General features: G+C 38.6%; 1 long non-coding RNA gene across 1 annotated transcript in view; it reads left to right on the plus strand.

Moving 5' to 3' along the window:
* Positions 1-4,902, plus strand: part of LOC141514901 (uncharacterized) — a 46,126-nt gene extending 41,224 nt beyond the window's left edge. The window contains exon 4 of the long non-coding RNA XR_012476140.1: positions 4,573-4,902. This is a non-coding gene — a long non-coding RNA (uncharacterized LOC141514901). The remainder of the gene's footprint in view (positions 1-4,572) is intronic.
* Positions 4,903-12,745: the final 7,843 nt, after the last annotated feature.

Consider the following 12,745-nt stretch of genomic DNA (forward strand, 5'->3'; position numbering starts at 1 on the left):
TTTGCAAGACAATAAGGTTAAGTGGCTTGCCCAAGGCCACACAGCTAGGTAATTATTAAGTGTCTGAGGTCACATTTGATCTCAGGTGCTCCTGACTCCAGGACCGGTGGTCTATCCACTGTGCCACCCAGTAGCCCCATCATCTTACCTTCTTGACATTATTTCTTGCATTGTACACAGTAACTATGAATAAACTCATTTCTGCTAAAAAATCAATAAGTTATTCTCTTGCACTTTGACAAATTATTATGTTTCTGGGTTGAGCAGTCCTTTGTTATTTCTATTGATTATTTTGCTATTTCAATTCGAATTTATGGTAGAAAAGTCACAATTTATCCAGAATATTGGATTCCAAATGTCTTTTCCCCCCTGCTCTCTGAAAATCGATTCTGCTTTTTCTGCAACCATAAATTCAATTTTGTTATTTCATCATCATCTTGCACAATGATGACAAATGCCAATAAGTAAAAGATATCTTCCATTTGAACAGTGTTGTAGTGCAGTCTGACTCTGCCATTAACTAGTTCTTTTACCTCTGAATCTGTTTCCTCTTGTTTGAATTTACAAATGTAAAACGAAAGGTTTGGAATGTTTTCTGATATTGTGTTTATTCATTTTTAATATCGTTTTTGTCTGTTTCTCTGAGTTTATTCTTTTTTATATCATTGAATTGAATTAAATGAGTTTTATGAGATAAAATGAGTAATCAGATAGTTTCCAATTCACATTTTAGAATTCATCTTTTCATGGAAGCATTTCTTTATTGAAAAGAACTTAAAATAAATCTGTAGTCAAAGTTCATTGGTCTTTGGAATTTTCAAACAACATGGGAGATTTTATTCTCATTGGAACTCCTAATGAGGAAACTGCTTCAGTTGATTTAGACCAGTGACTGCTCTATGATTTAGTCTTAAGGTAGAGAATTCTTTTTTGTTTAAAGCTATAAGTTTTTAGGATCATTTTTAAATTTCAATTTTAGTTTTTATAAAATTACTTGTAAAGATAGTTATCAGCATTCATTTCCACATTTCTCTACCTCTCTATGATAGCAAGTAATTCATAGAGTTTATACATTGTCAATTATGTTAAATGATTTGCAGGATGGTTATACATGACTTTTTCTTACAGTTGCAGAACAAAATGTATAGTAGAATTTTTCCTAAAGAAGGGAACAAATGTGAATGCCATGGATAGGAATCAAAGGTATAGTAATTAAAGTTTGAAATTTTTAAAATGGTACTAGAGGAATAAGAACAGCATAAATCATGAACTACATATTGAACTTTGTGAAAAAAATATATTTTACTTTCTTGTTATTTAATTATCTTCTTTTTTAGGTTTTTTTTTTTTTTTTGCAAGGCAAATGGTGTTAAGTGGCTTGCCCAAGGCCACACAGCTAGGTTATTATTAAGTGTTTGAGAATGGATTTGAACCCAGGTACTCCTGATTCTGGGGCTGGTGCTTATCCACTGTGCCCCCAAACTGCCCCCCAATTATCTTTTTTTTCAGAGTTCATTGTACCCAATTTGGAAATGAAATATTCATTCCTAAACCAATAATTAGAAAAAGAATTTAAAAAAACAGATCTCGTAAGTTTTAAAATATCTTTTTCTTTTTTTCTTCCTGCCTCTCCATTTTGTTTTGTAATTTTCATGGAAGATTTTGGTTCAGATGATTTAGATGACATGGTGTATATTTTCCTTTTGTCCCCTTCTTTCCAAATAGGAGAATCAGTGAATGTTTAAAAAAGTTGTAACAAATAGAAGGATTTATTTTTGTGTTTTTGAATTCTGTATTTCAAGTTACATTTTTCTGTTTGCTGCCTTTTTTGCTATTTGGCATGAAGTTGCATAAATATAATAATTATATATTTTCTTAATTCATGTTAACATTTATTAAGCATCAGTTATATATCACATGCATATCAAGTGTCTACCATTTTTCCTAGCATGCAAAAATAAAAATAGTCTTCAAAAATGACTCTGGGTCATTGTGAAAGGTTACAACATCCAAACAAATATGTCCATCCCAATGTCTTGCAGTAAAGGAGTCAAGGGAAAAAGATCTAGGATAATTCAGGGGGAAGAAAACATATAAAAAGGTGTTTGTGGAAGGAAGGTTTCCTAGCTCTGATGCCCTTGCACTGGGAAAGTAGCATCTCTTAGAAGACTTTAGCACTAGAGAATGGTCTACTTGAATGTATTAAGATTACTAGTGCAATTAAATGTGCAGTGGATAGAACTCTGACCCTGGACCTAGGAAGACTTGAGTTCAAATCAGACCTCAGAGGTGTAATAACTACTTAGCTGTGTGACCCTTGCAAGTCATTTAACCTTCAATGTCTTTCAAAAACCAAAACAAAAATTAGAGAAAGCTTTGAATTGGAATAACTAGAGAAAGTAGAGATCAGAAACAATAACAGTTAATAATTTATTGCAAAAGCTCGAGTAAAAATGGCATGAATAGCATGATGCATTTGAAATTGAAGAAAAGGGAGAGGATGACAGATCTTGTACAGAAAGCACCATTGTGACTTGACAACTTTTGGATGTGTATCTGTCTTGGATAAGAGAGAAGTGTCAAAGTTATATACCTATATGACTGAGACTTGACTTGACTTTAACAAAGATAGGAAACAGAAAAGGACTGATGACTTTGACTAGGGGAATGGAGGAAAGGTAATGATGAGTTCAGATTTGTTCTTTTTGAATTTCAAGGTCCAGGAGGGACATACATGCTTGAGGGTTCTGATCCCAATATGTGGTGTCCAAAATGAAGGACAATATTTAGGTGTGGTCAGACCAAGACAGAAGTCAGCCATCTCCATTTTGCTGTACATTCTCTTTCAATAATCAATAATTAAAAAAACAGACTTAAGTAATTGAGATGATTAAAATAATTTTCCTTTTTTCAAAATAGGATTCAAAATTGAAAGGTATTATAAATCATTTTTTAAAATTTATTTTATATGACTTCTTTCACAAATGGATCAAATAACTATAAAAAGGATTAACTGACAAATACAAGGAGTATATATGCATGCCAGTGGTATTATGTGTATGGAAATAAATTGACATATAAATGAACGAGTACAACTAAGTGAATATATTAAGAACATTTTTATGAGCTTTTTATACTCTTTCTGAATTGCTTTCCAGTTTCCTCCACTCCCAATTCCCTCCCCACAAAACAACACAGCATATAATAGAGAGTTAGGGAAGGGTCATAAAGGGTGGGGTGAGGAGACATGAAGACATGAAGTGGCAAGGGCACCAGAAACCTGTCTTGACTTCTAGTTTAGAGAATGCAATTTGAGCCAAAGAGAGAACTGGTTACCTACCATGGCAAAGCCAACATCTGCTTTCTTCAAGACTGACCCACTGTTGGTACCATTCCCAGTAACAGCCACCACCTGCCATTGCACCCCCCCCCCAACAGTGCTTTCAATGATGCCTGTAATACACATGTGCTAAGTGCAATAGTCACAAGTGTTTGCACTTGTTCATGCACGAAGTCTTGTTTTGGAGTCTCACCCCAGTCCCTCCTTTCTGGTCATCTTCTCCCTTTATTTCCCTTTCCTTTCCTATAGGTCTTGGACTTTTCTGTGACCATATTCTAATCAGCATTGCCTTGGTATCTTTCAATGCCAAAAAACCCTGGAGCATGACATTCTGTATTAATCCTCCCTAAACTGTATTAAGCTGTATTGAGTTTCCCAAAGATTCAGAGACTTTTTCTTGCTGATTTTTACCTTAATATGGGACTTTGCCCCCAAATGGTGCCTGAGACAGAGGTTTGACTTGCTGCTGCAGCTCATACCCCATAGGTTGGTCAAGAATGAAGTAGATTCTCTCCACCTCCAAATCCCTTGACTGCAGAGCACTCAATCTAATCCTGACCAGAACCCAAGACTTTTAGTACACCTTAGAAATCCAAGTCTTTTGATTCAGGATACTCTGGCTTTCAAAAGCAATTTTAGAATTGAGGTGATAGTCTTCTGCAATCTGTGGATTAATTCTACAGAGATTCATTCATCTTCTGCATTACTCTGACACTGAGCCTCAAGTACCAGATGCTCTAGAATCCCAGCACGCACCTCACCCTTCTCATTTTGGATAACTCGGTTGAGCTCTTTACCCTCTATACACAGGTATTCATCACTGTGGTGTCATATATAGCAATTAACAAGGACTATGAGAAATATGTCTGTAAGTAAGTCTCTTGAGGCAATGTCTGTTAAGCCAGAGGAATGCTGAGATTGTTTGTAACAAGAAGAATGTTAAAAGGTTTACAGAAGAACAAGAGTTGTTTGAGATAGATAAGGATGATATAGCCACATTTTTGACAAACAACACATGCCCCAGAGTATAGATAAGGAAGTGCTGTTTTGTATCTCAAGGTTCTTAAATATTTACTCAGGACATTTGAAGAATATATGGCTTGCAAGTGATAAGTGCTTGTAAAAGATATCGATGTCAAAGAAAGATATAAAAACTGTACTGTGCTGCACAATAAATGGAACCAGCTTATTCACCACATTGGTGTTTTGTCTGTGTTTCCCTCTCCTAACAGATTCAGCACATCACTATGACTCAGAATGCCACACAAAGGCAATAACTCGGGCTGTATTCATATTGTCTCCTGTCACCATGCGAACAATGATGCCTGTCCCTTGGCACTTGTGGATGGCTTCAGGGACTTATGGAAATATATAGGAGAAGGAGGAGAAGACAAAGAGAAGGAAGGTAGTGGTCATACCAAATGAAATAAGTTACTTCTCTTCAGGGGCATCATGAGGAGGAGAGACCCTTGTAAAAATTATCAGAGAAAGAAAGAATACTTGCCCTATGCTCTTAGACCTCATCCAGGATTCCCTTTCCTGCCTGGAAGTTTTTTCTTCACCACCCCATCTCGTAGCACCAGCATTGCTAGGTGCAGAGAAACTTGGGATGCACCACTTAGGTATGCTGTCATAACATGATATCAGGGAAAGTGATAATATGACTAGCACATGAATTGGATTTGAGTGAGGGAGGTATTGTGCAAAGTCATCAACCTCATATTCTCCTAGAGCCATCTGAGTCCAGTAGCTAGATATGAATCAGGATGATTGGAGATAACCTTGAATGAGAGGTCATCAGGGTTAAGTGACTTGACCAGGGTCACATAGTGTAAAGAACCTGAAGCTGGATTTGAACTCCTGGCCTGGCTTCAAAATCAGTGCTTTATCAACTGTGCCACCTGTGGCGGAGGGGGCTCAGGGGAAGGGATGCCACAGATCTCAAGATATGGGGCTTGAATAAGTTGGAATAAATTGCTACTTCCAAAGATAAAACAGTTCTAATGTTGGTGCCCAAAAATTTCAGGTGCTCTCACAGCAGGCAAGGTACCAGACTCATTCCTGATCTCTCTGGATATTTACCTCTCTGGATGATAGCTCTCAAATCTCACAAGAAATAGAAACAGAAGCATCCCCTATTTCATGGAGGAGAAACAGAGACTCAGTGGTGACTGGCCTAGGGTTATTGAGCATCAGAGCCAGGTCTTTCCTGACTGAGTCTTGAGCATTTTCTCTACCACAATATCATTCCCTTATGGCTGCTAGAGGCAAGGAATGAAGAAGCAGAGTTTGGGGGGAATACAAAGGGGAAGTTCATTCAAAATCAACTCCAAATGAAATGGAAACATTCTTCTGTCTTCCAAGAGAAGTCCCAGTGCTACTGGATTTCTCTGGGTTATTAAAGTTTCACCCTCTCCCACCCTTTCTGGTCCAAGCCCAAGATTGGTTCAGATCCCTCTCTGAAAACACTCTCCTTAACTGCTAAAGAACCCACAGAAATGGATTGTTACAGATGCAGAAAAGATGGAGATCTGAAGGAGAGGGAAGAAAAGAGAAAGGGTAGAAGAGGAGATAGGGAACAACAGCCTGAATATTAATATTATAGGCAAGATGCTTCTCTCTCTAGACATCCTGGACTTGGCTACCACTTCTACTCAAAGCAGAGTCAAAATTCAAAAGAGACTTTTACTGAATGTGAGCAACTGGTAAAGTAGAAGCTCCACCTCAATCTTCTCCTACTTCACCAAGAGGGCAGAGGTTCTCTTTTGTCACTGTTTGTATCCCCAGTACTTAACACCATATAGCAGGAGTTTAATGAATGATTTTTGAATGATAAAAAATAAAAATGGACTTGGGGGATTATCTGAGTCACTGTACATTTCATAGTATTGTAGAACTGAATTTGGGCAGCTAGAACCTCAGGATCTTGAATGTATCTGAGATGCATTTGAGAGGGGAGTTGAACCATAATTCTCCTCAATTAAAAATAAATTTGCTGAGAGTAGAGATATAGGGAAAGGTGAGGGGGGGGACAACAGATTGTTTTGAGATTCCGTGAAATTCTTCTATCTCATTCAGCTCCAGCTCCCAAAAAACAGACTGCTAATAAGAGGTAGTTTCTGCAATGGTCTCTCTGAGGTGACAAGGACCTGTGCAAAATCATCAGACAGCTTTTTATATCTTCACCTCATTGGGGCTCATGGATCCTGGTGTTTGTCGGTCCAATAAACAAGTCCAACACGACTTGTTTAGTCCCTGTTGCTTGGCTTCATTTTTGCTTTCTGTTCCCAGTCCCCACCCTTACTAATGAGAGGGCTTAAAATAATATTTATGCTTAATTTTTGTTCCTGAATAAGACTGTGACATCAGGGAAGTTCTACCATGACAAACACATGAACTTGATTTCAGTGAGGAGTGCTGTGCTAAGCCTCACTTTCTCTTTCAGAGCCATCTGGGTCCAGTGGCCAGATATGGATCTGACTGACTGATCCACCATTCTCTTTCTTAGCCAATACCAGACAGTGTTGATGACTGATGCTTTATAATTTTAGATACGGTAGGCCTAAGCCACTGTCTTTGGCACTGTTTTCCATTAAATCCCTAGAGATTCTTGACTTTATTTCTCCATATGAATTTACTTACAATTTTTTCTGACTCATTAAAGCAATTTTTTTGAATTTTCATTGGTAAGGCACTAAAGAAGTAGTTTAATTTTGGTAGAATTATCATTTTTATTATATTTGCTCAGCCTATCCATCGGTAGTTGATATTTGTCCAGTTTTTTAAATCTGATTTTATTTGTGTAAGAAGTGTTTTGTAATTGTTTTCAAAAAGTTTCTGAGTCTGCCTTGACAGGTAGCTCCCAGGTATTTTGTATTGTGTAAAGTTACTTTGGATGGGATTTCTCTTTCTACCTTTTTCCTGCTGCATCTTGCTAGTCATATATAAAAATGTTGAGGATTTATGAGTGTTCTTTTATATCCTGTGACCTTGCTAAACTTGCTAATTATTTCTAGTAGTTTTTTAGATGATTTTTTGGGATTCTCTAGGTATACCATGTCATCCACAAAAGAGTGAGAGTTTTGTCTCTTCCTTCCCAATTCTAATTCTTTTGATTTCTTTTTCTTCTCTTATTGCTGAAGCTAATATTTCTAATATGATATTGAATAGTATTGGTGATAATGGGCATCCTTGTTTCACCCCTGATTTTATTGGAAATGCCTCTAGCCTGCCCCCATTGCATATAATGCTGGTTAATGGTTTCAGATAAATAGTGCTTATTATTCTAAGGAAAAATCCATTTATTCCTACACTCTCTAGTGGTGTTTTTTTTTCCATTTTTTTCAAGGTGAATGGGGTTAAGTGGCTTGCCCAAGGCCACACAGCTAGGTACTTACTAAGTGCCTAAGGCCAGATTTGAACTAAGGTACTCCTGACTACAGGGCTGGTGCTCTATCCACTGCACCACCTAGCCACCCCTCTCTCTAGTGTTTTTAGTAGGAATGGGTGCTATATTTTGTCAAAAGCTTTTTCAGCATCTATCGATATAATCATATGGTTTCTGATAGGTTTGTTATTGATGCAATTATACTAATCGTTTTCCTAATATTGAACCAACCCTGCAGTCCTGGGATAAATCCTCCTTGATCATAATGTATTATCCTAGTGGTAACTTGTAGTCATTTTGCTAAGATTTTATTTAAGATGAAGTATCCCCTGTTTACAATTATTATCTCATCTGGTCCTCACAGTAACCTGGGAAGTCTGATTTCCTCAATTTTACAGAGGCACAGAGTTTACATTGACTTGCTCATGGATCTAGTACAGTTAATAACTCAGGTCTTCCTGACTCTAGGCCCTGTGACACAAGAAAACATGTGATCCAGCTCTTTCCCTCCCTTTACCACTACCCCCATCACTAATATTCTCTAGGGATTTCATCTGCCCTTTCCTCTGATTTTTAAGCCTTCAGACACATATACACACACTACCCAGCTGGTCTCTACCCCTTTGCAGGGTCTAAATAAAGGGTCTATGTTCAGGTTCATTGTCAGTCCTTGAATAGGAACTCATCTTTATGCTTTAATTTCCCTTTACCCTCCCCCCCCCACAAGGATGAGACAGCCTAGCAGTGGATGCACAATATCCTCAGGGGCCCTGACCTGCCTGGCCCTCCAGCTAAGTGATGGCTCTTCTGGACTCAGAGGACTCGGGGCCTAAACACAGATCTCTCCATTTGATTGGTGAGTTGAAGGTTCTGGCAGTTACTGGCAGTTAAAGATGCGGGGGAGGGGTCTGTCTTAAGAGATGACAGAAGAATGAATGAGGAGAGACAGTCCATATAGACTGTCAGAAAGAGGTACTCTGGGACAATATAGATAAAATGTCTATCAATTTAGATATGCATTTACAAAGGGGGAGATGGAGAATGAGTTAGTCTCAACTGCTTTGGAATGAGTACACCTAGGAGTTCTCCAGAAATCCACTCAGTAATTCAGTCATAGGAAATACCATGCTATGTGAAGGGAAAGAGGGTCCTGGAAGTTAGGAGACCTAGGCAAGAAGCTCCAGCTCTGTCAAGTACTAACCCTATGTACCAACAGAAGTCATTTCACCATTGGGTCAGAGTTCATGGCTCTGCAAAAGAAGATTGATATATGTAACTTTCCTATTTTTAAGGTTGTTGTGAAGAAAATACTTTGTAAACTGAAGAGGCATAGATAAATGTAGTCTTCTATAAAGATATTTTCCTCACAGAGAGAGACAAAGTAGCAGGCCTCCCCAAACATAAAAGCTAAAAGTTGACTGTGGAGTAGAAGCCAAACCACCTAAAGCTCATTCTTGAACAGGCAGCTATATTTTTCTGTGGGAGATGATGCCACACATCAATAGGTTAAATTGAAAACTGCTAGAAGGGGAACCCTTAGATCAGACAACGAGGAAGGAAGCTTTTCTTACATTACATCTTCAGACAAAAAAGCCAAAAGAGTCAAAGGACCTGGCACCTAATTAAGAACAAGTGGGCAGAATATTTAATTAGCCTTACAAGGATCTTAAGGGACAAAGAATATTTGCCCTTCTCCTTCAATCAGTCACCTAGGGGTAGGCAGGCAGGTAATCCCACCTCTCAACAACAGACACCCTTTTCCTTCTTTCTCCAAATTGTGGGGGAACTCTACCCACACAAAGTTCTTGGAGTTTGCAGAGTTTTTTTCCTCACCCCCGCCCCAGATAAGTGGTTTCTTTTCTGGGATTTTCCATGTGTGTACAATTGGGGTGTATGAAAAAAAAGCTTCCAGATCATTTTCTTCAGCAAAAATAGCAGTCACTTTTTAAAGGGCCAACTGGAGTTTATCTTTCTTTGCCACAATACTATAGATGTATATTTTTACACCCATTTTACAGATATGGAAACTGAGACTCTGAGGGCTGACCCTTGGTTCCAAAGATGATAATCTAGCCTCAAAATCTCTCAGATCTGCTTTTTTCTACTGACCTGGGCTGCCTCTCCTATTAGGGATCTTGGAATCATCTAAGCTATGTTAAACTTCAGATCTTTGATTTTGAAGGAGCCTTCAGGGGACTTTGGGATTGGGGGTAGATTGGAATGTCTAAATAGAGTTGGTGGTGTCCATGCCTCAAAGCTCCTTCATACAGACTACTATATAGAATCAGGTTCAATTTAACTCTTCTTTCAAGGTTTGTGTCCAGGTTGGAACAGAAGTTAGTAGACCATCATGCTGGTTCTCAAATTGAACTCTTGAACCTCTCAGAGAGGTTTTAATGTTAGTGCTCACCCTAATGGACCAAGGATTGGATTCTGGATTTAGAAGACAAAGTGATTCCAGCCCTGGCTCTGGGGACAGTCATATCCATATCTTTAAAGGTCCCCAGCTTACATTTTAGCAAAATTTGGATTACATTTTGCACTCCATCAAATAGGAAAGAGACAATCTTGCCTTTCCCCAACCTCCTGAGTAAGAAGGAAGATAGAGATGAATGAGATCTTTAAAATGGGCAAGAGGCTTTAAGCTCTTGGAAGTAAACTCAGAAAGTTCAAAATTAAATCAACTTATCTAATAGAGTGATAAGGTGAGAAAAAGGTTCACATCTGTTATCTGACCATCATCAGATACAATCCTGTGACCTTTAATCTTTCATCACCAGGAGAATTTCCTGTCTTCTAGCCCACAACCATCCACCCATCTTCACTCAAAGTTAAAGGCATGAGGAATTCCCAATCTCCCTTACAGTTGGTAACCAATCACAGGGGAAATAGGGCCCATAAAGAAAAGAAATTAAGGCAATAAAGGAGAGAAAATCAGTTTACATACCAGACATTATTGCTTGAGAGTTCATGCTCTAAAAAAGGTAGGGTTTATTTCCATTGGCACCAGTTTCTAACTCTATCTTGCATTCATGTGTTAAGAACAGAGGTTATATTCCTCCCTTGCTCCAAAACAAAAACAACATACAAACACACAAGAATGAAAGTGTCAGTCTATACCTGAAGCTTTTCTTTACTGCATCCACCTTGCTTTTCTTTACTTCACCCACCTTGGAAATTCTATAAAACAGCTCCCTTCATACTCTCAGCAAGATGCTATCTCTAAGTTCCAATACCTTCTGGATCACTCAAGAAGGTCATGTGTAGAGAATAGGGTAGAATAGGGAAGGAAAAAAATTGTGAGAAAACTGTCTGTGTCCCAGTCTGACCAAGAGTCTATGGTGGACTTGTCCCCTAATATTTAGGTAGCTAGTGGAATCCAAGGCTCAGAAAGATTTGCAAGCCAGATATTGAATTGTAGAAGCTTCTTTTTAGGCATTCTGGCAGCAGGGTGCTATCACTCTCTCAACTCACTCAGAGAATGATGGTCTGAGAGTATATACAGCTGCCTCACTGGTGAGGCCTCTAACTCAATTAGGCAACTATCAGAAGAGTAATAATGTTCAGCCCTAGACTGAAAGGAAGTCCCAAACAAGTATCATTACCTGCTGATCCCTGGGACGAGGCTGCCATTAATCAGCTTCAACAATAGCATTCTGGGAGAAGTAGCCTCTCAGCTCCCATTTCTGCCACCACTCCACCTGTTTGGAAAAATACCTCATCTTGGGGCAGCTAGGTGTCATAGTGGGTAGAGTACCAGCTCTGGAATCAGGAGGACCTGAGTTCAAATAGAGGCTTTAGACACTTGATAATCACCTAGCTGTGTGACCTTGGGAAAGTCACTTAACCCCATTGCCTTGCAAAAACAAACAAAAAAAGAAAATATCTCACCCTCTTCCATCTAAACAAGAACAGACTGAAAAAGCCTGAAACACAGCATTTTTCACATCTATACTCACATACTACACCCTATGAAGAAAGTAAGATACTCTTTTCCTCTTTACAAAGAAGATACTAAAAGCCTTAGAATTTAAAGATCTTGACAAGAATAAACATAAGTAGTCAGGACTCTCCACAGTCCCCCATCTCCTGCCACCAATTCTGTCACCAATCTAATGTAATTCTTACTGTGCAGGTTTCCTACCCTCAGTCTGATAAAATCTCAGTCTAGGAATATGCAGATACCTCCTCCTTTTATAGTAAAGATGTCCAATAATTATTAAACAAATACAATTTAAAAACAAGACAGCGATCCAAGGGCTTTGAATCTGAAACTACTGTCCTCAAGGACCTTACAATCTTTCTTAAGATATTAAAGCTTTTTTGCTACTACTAGGCAAAGAAGGCAAGACATGGTCTTTCTTATATACCCTCCCCCCTCCACAGGCATGCAAACATACTTAGGTTCATCTAAAATTAGAAGGTCATTTAGTGAAAACTTCATTTTCCAAAGGAAAATGAGTCTTCCTCAGGTTAAGTCATTTACCCGAGGTCATACAGGTAGAAAGAAGGAAGGTCAGAATACAACTCTTCCCATTACAAGGCCTAGGCTCTCTCCAGGATAACACAATGCTTACTCAACATTTCCAATGTTAGGTCTATTACCATATACCAGAAATAAGGGACCACTGCATTTCATAGGACTTGGAGCTAGACAGGACATCAGAGGTCAATCTAGCCCATCCCTCTCAATTTACAAACGAGGACACTTGGAGACAAGAGCAGGGAGTGAGCTGTCTAAACTTATACTGCTAATAAAAACTAACAAAAAGTTAGGATTGGACCTTGGTTCTTGGCAATCCAACTCCAGTGTTCCTAATATTAAAACCCTCTGCTATTTGAAGCAATCAAAACATTAAACAGTAGTACACAATCCTGGCCTACACCAATTGAGTACCTCCATTGTTTTAGGGGCTAAACCTTTTTTTTCATCTAAAGAACTCTCCCAGACTAGAGAAGGACAATTTGGTGCATAGGCCTGTTTTCCTTCCTCAGACCCCTTTCCCTATTTCTCTCCC

This window comes from Macrotis lagotis, chromosome 2, assembly GCF_037893015.1.
Source record: "Macrotis lagotis isolate mMagLag1 chromosome 2, bilby.v1.9.chrom.fasta, whole genome shotgun sequence".
NCBI classification, from domain to species: Eukaryota; Metazoa; Chordata; class Mammalia; order Peramelemorphia; family Peramelidae; genus Macrotis; species Macrotis lagotis.